We start from the raw sequence: 8,468 nt of genomic DNA on the forward strand, positions 1-8,468 counted from the left end.
AAGCAGTTCACTCTATAGCCTTATGGGCCCCGGTCTAAAGAAGTTCACTCTATAGCCTTATGGGCCCTGGTCTAAAGCAATGCACTCTATGGCCTTATGGCCCTTGTATTAAACAATGTACTATATAGCCTTATGGGCCCTTGTCTAAAGCAGTTCACTATATAGCCTTATGGGCCCTGGTCTAAAACAATGCACTATATAGCCTAATGGGCCCTGGTCTAAAACAATGTACTATATAGCCTTATGGGCCCTGGTCTAAATCAATTTACTATATAGCCTTATGGGCCCTGGTCTAAAGAAGTTCACTCTATAGCCTTATGGGCCCTGGTCTAAAACAATGCACTATATAGCCTAATGGGCCCTGGTCTAAAAAAAGGTAATATATAGCCTTATGGGCCCTGGTCTAAATCAATTTACTATATAGCCTTATGGGCCTTGGTCTAAAGAAGTTCACTCTATAGCCTTATGGGCCCTGGTCTAAAACAATTTACTATATAGCCTTATGGCCCCTGGTCTAAAGAGGTTAACGCTATATATAGCCTTATGGGCCCTGGTCTAAAGCAGTTCACTATATAGCCTTATGGGCCCTGGTCTAAAGAGGTTCACTATATAGCCTTATGGACCCTGGTCTAAAACAATGTACTATATATTCTTATGGGCCCTGGTCTATAGCAGTTCACTCTATAGCCTTATGGGCCCCGGTCTAAAACAATTTACTATATAGCCTTATGGGCACTGGTCTTAAACAATGTACTATATAGCATTATCGCCGCTGGTCCTTAGCAGTTCATTCTTTAGCCTTATGGGCCCTGGTCTAAAACAATATACTATATAGCATTATGGGCCCTGGTCTAAAGCAGTTCACTATATAGACTTATGGGCCCTGGTCTAAAACAATGCACTCTATAGCCTTATGGGCCCTGTTCTAAAGTAGTTCACTATGTAGCCTTATGGGCCCTGGTCTAAAACAATGCACTCTATAGTCTTATGGGCCCTGGTCTAAAAAAGTTCACTCTATGGCCTTATGGGCCCCGGTCTAAAGAAGTTCACTCTATAGCCTTATGGACCCTGGTCTAAAACAATGTACTATATATACTTATGGGTCCTGGTCTAAAGCAATTCAATATATATCCTTATGGGCCCTGGTCCAAAACAATGCACTATATAGCCTTATTGGCCTCGGTCTAAAGAAGTTCACTCTATAGCCTTATGGGCCCTGGTCTAAAACAATTTACTATATTGCCTTATGGGCCCTGGTCTAAAACAATGTACTATATAGCCTTATGGGCCCTGGTCTAAAGCAGTTCACTATATAGCCTTATGGGCCCTGGTCCAAAACAATGCACTATATAGCCTTTTGGCCCTGGTCTAAAGCAGTTCACTATATATACTTATGGGCCCTGGTCTAAAGCAGTTCACTATATAACCTTATGGGCCCTGGTCCAAAACAATGCACTATATAGCCTTATGGGCCCTGGTCTAAAGAGGTTCACTATATAGCCTTATGGGCCCTGGTCTAAAACAATGTACTATATAGCCTTATGGGCCCTGGTCTAAAGAAGTTCACTCTATTGCCTTATGGGCCCCAGTCTAAAGAAGTTCACTCTATAGCCTTATGGGCCCTGGTCTAAAACAATTTACTCTATAGCCTTATGGGCCCTGGTCTAAAGCAGTTCACTATATAGCCTTATGGGCCCTGGTCTAAAGTAGTTCACTCTATAGCCTTATTGGCCCTGGTCTAAAAACAATGTACTATATAGCCTTATGGGCCCTGGTCTAAAGCAGTTCACTATAGCCTTATGGACCCTGGTCTAAAACAATTTACTATATAGCGTTATGGGCCCTGGTCTAAAGCAGTTCACTATATAGCCTTATGGGCCCTGGTCTAAAACAATGTACTGTATAGCCTAATGGGCCCTGGTCTAAAACAATGTACTATATAGCCTTATGGGCCCTGGTCTAAAGCAGTTCACTATAGCCTTATGGACCCTGGTCTAAAACAATGTACTATATAGACTTATGGGCCCTGGTCTAAAGCAGTTCACTATATAACCTTATGGGCCCCGGTCTAAAGAAGTTCACTCTATAGCCTCTAAAGCAGTTAATTCTATAGGCTTATGGGCCCTGGTCTAAAGCAGTTCACTCTATAGGCTTATGGGCCCCGGTCTAAAGAAGTTCACTCTATAGCCTTATGGGCCCTGGTCTAAAGCAATGCACTCTATGGCCTTATGGCCCTGGTATTAAACAATGTACTATATAGCCTTATGGGCCCTTGTCTAAAGCAGTTCACTATATAGCCTTATGGGCCCTGGTCTAAAACAATGCACTATATAGCCTAATGGGCCCTGGTCTAAAACAATGTACTATATAGCCTTATGGGCCCTGGTCTAAATCAATTTACTATATAGCCTTATGGGCCCTGGTCTAAAGAAGTTCACTCTATAGCCTTATGGGCCCTGGTCTAAAACAATGCACTATATAGCCTAATGGGCCCTGGTCTAAAAAAAGGTAATATATAGCCTTATGGGCCCTGGTCTAAATCAATTTACTATATAGCCTTATGGGCCTTGGTCTAAAGAAGTTCACTCTATAGCCTTATGGGCCCTGGTCTAAAACAATTTACTATATAGCCTTATGGCCCCTGGTCTAAAGAGGTTAACGCTATATATAGCCTTATGGGCCCTGGTCTAAAGCAGTTCACTATATAGCCTTATGGGCACTGGTCTAAAGCAGTTCACTATAGCCTTATGGGCCCTGGTCTAAAACAATCCACTCTATAGCCTTATGGGCCCTGTTCTAAAGTAGTTCACTATGTAGCCTTATGGGCCCTGGTCTAAAACAATGCACTCTATAGCCTTATGGGCCATGGTCTAAAAAAGTTCACTCTATGGCGTTATGGGCCCTGGTCTAAAGCAGTTCACTATATATACTTATGGGCCCTGGTCTAAAGCAGTTCACTATATAGCCTTATGGGCCCTGGTCCAAAACAATGCACTATATAGCCTTATGGGCCCTGGTCTAAAGAGGTTCACTATATAACCTTATGGGCCCTGGATCTAAAACAATGTACTATATATTCTTATGGGCCTTGGTCTAAAGCAGTTCACTATATAGCCTTATGGGCCCTGGTCCAAAACAATGCACTATATAGCCTTATGGGCCCTGGTCTAAAACAATGCACTATATAGCCTTATGGGCCCTGGTCTAAAACAATGTACTATATAGCCTTTTTGGGCCCTGGTCCAAAGCAGTTCACTCCATAGCCTTATGGGCCCTGGTCTAAAGCAGTTCACTATATAGCCTTATGGGCCCTGGTCTAAAGAGGTTCACTATATAGCCTTATGGACCCTGGTCTAAAACAATGTACTATATATTCTTATGGGCCCTGGTCTATAGCAGTTCACTCTATAGCCTTATGGGCCCCGGTCTAAAACAATTTACTATATAGCCTTATGGGCACTGGTCTTAAACAATGTACTATATAGCATTATCGCCGCTGGTCCTTAGCAGTTCATTCTTTAGCCTTATGGGCCCTGGTCTAAAACAATATACTATATAGCATTATGGGCCCTGGTCTAAAGCAGTTCACTATATAGACTTATGGGCCCTGGTCTAAAACAATGCACTCTATAGCCTTATGGGCCCTGTTCTAAAGTAGTTCACTATGTAGCCTTATGGGCCCTGGTCTAAAACAATGCACTCTATAGTCTTATGGGCCCTGGTCTAAAAAAGTTCACTCTATGGCCTTATGGGCCCCGGTCTAAAGAAGTTCACTCTATAGCCTTATGGACCCTGGTCTAAAACAATGTACTATATATACTTATGGGTCCTGGTCTAAAGCAATTCAATATATATCCTTATGGGCCCTGGTCCAAAACAATGCACTATATAGCCTTATTGGCCTCGGTCTAAAGAAGTTCACTCTATAGCCTTATGGGCCCTGGTCTAAAACAATTTACTATATTGCCTTATGGGCCCTGGTCTAAAACAATGTACTATATAGCCTTATGGGCCCTGGTCTAAAGCAGTTCACTATATAGCCTTATGGGCCCTGGTCCAAAACAATGCACTATATAGCCTTTTGGCCCTGGTCTAAAGCAGTTCACTATATATACTTATGGGCCCTGGTCTAAAGCAGTTCACTATATAACCTTATGGGCCCTGGTCCAAAACAATGCACTATATAGCCTTATGGGCCCTGGTCTAAAGAGGTTCACTATATAGCCTTATGGGCCCTGGTCTAAAACAATGTACTATATAGCCTTATGGGCCCTGGTCTAAAGAAGTTCACTCTATTGCCTTATGGGCCCCAGTCTAAAGAAGTTCACTCTATAGCCTTATGGGCCCTGGTCTAAAACAATTTACTCTATAGCCTTATGGGCCCTGGTCTAAAGCAGTTCACTATATAGCCTTATGGGCCCTGGTCTAAAGTAGTTCACTCTATAGCCTTATTGGCCCTGGTCTAAAAACAATGTACTATATAGCCTTATGGGCCCTGGTCTAAAGCAGTTCACTATAGCCTTATGGACCCTGGTCTAAAACAATTTACTATATAGTGTTATGGGCCCTGGTCTAAAGCAGTTCACTATATAGCCTTATGGGCCCTGGTCTAAAACAATGTACTGTATAGCCTAATGGGCCCTGGTCTAAAACAATGTACTATATAGCCTTATGGGCCCTGGTCTAAAGCAGTTCACTATAGCCTTATGGACCCTGGTCTAAAACAATGTACTATATAGACTTATGGGCCCTGGTCTAAAGCAGTTCACTATATAACCTTATGGGCCCCGGTCTAAAGAAGTTCACTCTATAGCCTCTAAAGCAGTTAATTCTATAGGCTTATGGGCCCTGGTCTAAAGCAGTTCACTCTATAGGCTTATGGGCCCCGGTCTAAAGAAGTTCACTCTATAGCCTTATGGGCCCTGGTCTAAAGCAATGCACTCTATGGCCTTATGGCCCTGGTATTAAACAATGTACTATATAGCCTTATGGGCCCTTGTCTAAAGCAGTTCACTATATAGCCTTATGGGCCCTGGTCTAAAACAATGCACTATATAGCCTAATGGGCCCTGGTCTAAAACAATGTACTATATAGCCTTATGGGCCCTGGTCTAAATCAATTTACTATATAGCCTTATGGGCCCTGGTCTAAAGAAGTTCACTCTATAGCCTTATGGGCCCTGGTCTAAAACAATGCACTATATAGCCTTATGGGCCCTGGTCTAAAAAAAGGTAATATATAGCCTTATGGGCCCTGGTCTAAATCAATTTACTATATAGCCTTATGGGCCTTGGTCTAAAGAAGTTCACTCTATAGCCTTATGGGCCCTGGTCTAAAACAATTTACTATATAGCCTTATGGCCCCTGGTCTAAAGAGGTTAACGCTATATATAGCCTTATGGGCCCTGGTCTAAAGCAGTTCACTATATAGCCTTATGGGCACTGGTCTAAAGCAGTTCACTATAGCCTTATGGGCCCTGGTCTAAAACAATCCACTCTATAGCCTTATGGGCCCTGTTCTAAAGTAGTTCACTATGTAGCCTTATGGGCCCTGGTCTAAAACAATGCACTCTATAGCCTTATGGGCCATGGTCTAAAAAAGTTCACTCTATGGCGTTATGGGCCCTGGTCTAAAGCAGTTCACTATATATACTTATGGGCCCTGGTCTAAAGCAGTTCACTATATAGCCTTATGGGCCCTGGTCCAAAACAATGCACTATATAGCCTTATGGGCCCTGGTCTAAAGAGGTTCACTATATAGCCTTATGGGCCCTGGATCTAAAACAATGTACTATATATTCTTATGGGCCTTGGTCTAAAGCAGTTCACTATATAGCCTTATGGGCCCTGGTCCAAAACAATGCACTATATAGCCTTATGGGCCCTGGTCTAAAACAATGCACTATATAGCCTTATGGGCCCTGGTCTAAAACAATGTACTATATAGCCTTTTTGGGCCCTGGTCCAAAGCAGTTCACTCCATAGCCTTATGGGCCCTGGTCTAAAGAAGTTCACTCTATAGCCTTATGGGCCCTGGTCTAAAACAATTTACTATATAGCCTTATGGGCACTGGTCTTAAACAATGTACTATATAGCATTATGGGCGCTGGTCTTTAGCAGTTCACTCTTTAGCCTTATGGGCCCTGGTCTAAAACAATATAATATATAGCATTATGGGCCCTGGTCTAAAGCAGTTCACTATATAGACTTATGGACCCTGGTCTAAAACAATGCACTGTATAGCCTTATGGGCCCTGTTCTAAAGTAGTTCACTATGTAGCCTTATGGGCCCTGGTCTAAAACAATGCACTCTATAGCCTTATGGGCCCTGGTCTAAAAAAGTTCACTCTATGGCCTTATGGGCCCTGGTCCAAAACAATGCACTATATGGCCTTATTGGCCCTGGTCTAAAAGAAGTTCACTCTATAGCCTTATGGGCCCTGGTCTAAAGAAGTTCAATCTATAGCCTTATGGGCCCTGGTCTAAAACAATTTACTATATAGCCTTATGGCCCCTGGTCTAAAGAGGTTAACGCTATAGCCTTATGGGCCCTGGTCTAAAACAATGTACTATATAGCCTTATGGGCCCTGGTCTAAAGCCGTTCACTATATAGCCTTATTGGCCCTGGTCTAAAGCAGTTCACTCTATAGCCTTATGGGCCCTCGTCTAAAACAATGTACTATATAGTATTATGGGCCCTGGTCTAAAGCAGTTCACTACATAGCCTTTAGGGACCTGGTCTAAAGCAGTTCACTCTATAACCTTATGGGCCCTGGTCTAAAGCAGTTCACTCTATAGCCTTATGGGCCCTCGTCTAAAACAATGTACTATATAGCCTTATGGGCCCTGGTCTAAAACAATGTACTATATAGTATTATGGGCCCTGGTCTAAAGCAGTTCACTATACAGCCTTTAGGGACCTGGTCTAAAGAAGTTCACTCTATAGCATTATGGGCGCTGGTCTTTAGCAGTTCACTCTTTAGCCTTATGGGCCGTGGTCTAAAACAATATACTATATACCATTATGGGCCCTGGTCTAAAGCAGTTCACTATATAGACTTATGGGCCCTGGTCTAAAACATGCACTCTATAGCCTTATGGGCCCTGGTCTAAAGAAGTTCACTCTATAGCCTTATGGACCCTGGTCTAAAACAATGTACTATATATACTTATGGGCCCTGGTCTAAAGCAATTCCCTATATAGCCTTATGGGCCCTGGTCCAAAACAATGCACTATATAGTCTTATTGGCCTCGGTCTAAAGAAGTTCACTCTATAGCCTTATGGGCCCTGGTCTAAAACAATTTACTATATAGCCTTATGGGCCCTGGTCTAAAACAATGTACTATATAGCCTTATGGGCCCTGGTCTAAAGCAGTTCACTATATAGCCTTATGGGCCCTGGTCTAAAGAAGTTCACTCTATTGCCTTATTGGCCATGGTCTAAAGCAGTTCACTATATAGCCTTATGGGCCCTGGTCTAAAACAATGTACTATATAGCCTATGGGCCCTGGTCTAAAGCAATTCACTATATAGCCTTATGGGCCCTTGTCTAAAGAGGTTCACTATATATCCTTTTGGGCCCCGTTCTAAAGCAGTTCACTGTATAGCCTTTAGGGACCTGGTCTAAAGCAGTTCACTATATATACTTATGGGCCCTGGTCTAAAGAAGTTCATTATATAGCCTTATGGGCCCTGTTCTAAAACAATGTACTATATAGCCTTATGGGCCCTTGTCTAAAGAGGTTCACTATATATCCTTTTGGGCCCCGTTCTAAAGCAGTTCACTGTATAGCCTTTAGGGACCTGGTCTAAAGCAGTTCACTATATATACTTATGGGCCCTGGTCTAAAGAAGTTCACTCTATAGCCTTATGGGCCCTGGTCTAAAGCAGTTCACTCTATAGCCTTATGGGCCCTCGTCTAAAACAATGTACTATATAGTATTATGGGCCCTGGTCTAAAGCAGTTCACTACATAGCCTTTAGGGACCTGGTCTAAAGCAGTTCACTCTATAACCTTATGGGCCCTGGTCTAAAGCAGTTCACTCTATAGCCTTATGGGCCCTCGTCTAAAACAATGTACTATATAGCCTTATGGGCCCTGGTCTAAAACAATGTACTATATAGTATTATGGGCCCTGGTCTAAAGCAGTTCACTATACAGCCTTTAGGGACCTGGTCTAAAGAAGTTCACTCTATAGCATTATGGGCGCTGGTCTTTAGCAGTTCACTCTTTAGCCTTATGGGCCGTGGTCTAAAACAATATACTATATACCATTATGGGCCCTGGTCTAAAGCAGTTCACTATATAGACTTATGGGCCCTGGTCTAAAACATGCACTCTATAGCCTTATGGGCCCTGGTCTAAAGAAGTTCACTCTATAGCCTTATGGACCCTGGTCTAAAACAATGTACTATATATACTTATGGGCCCTGGTCTAAAGCAATTCCCTATATAGCCTT

This window comes from Oncorhynchus mykiss, chromosome 4 (genome assembly GCF_057628025.1).
Source record: "Oncorhynchus mykiss isolate SJ-2025 chromosome 4, ASM5762802v1, whole genome shotgun sequence".
NCBI lineage: Eukaryota > Metazoa > Chordata > Actinopteri > Salmoniformes > Salmonidae > Oncorhynchus > Oncorhynchus mykiss.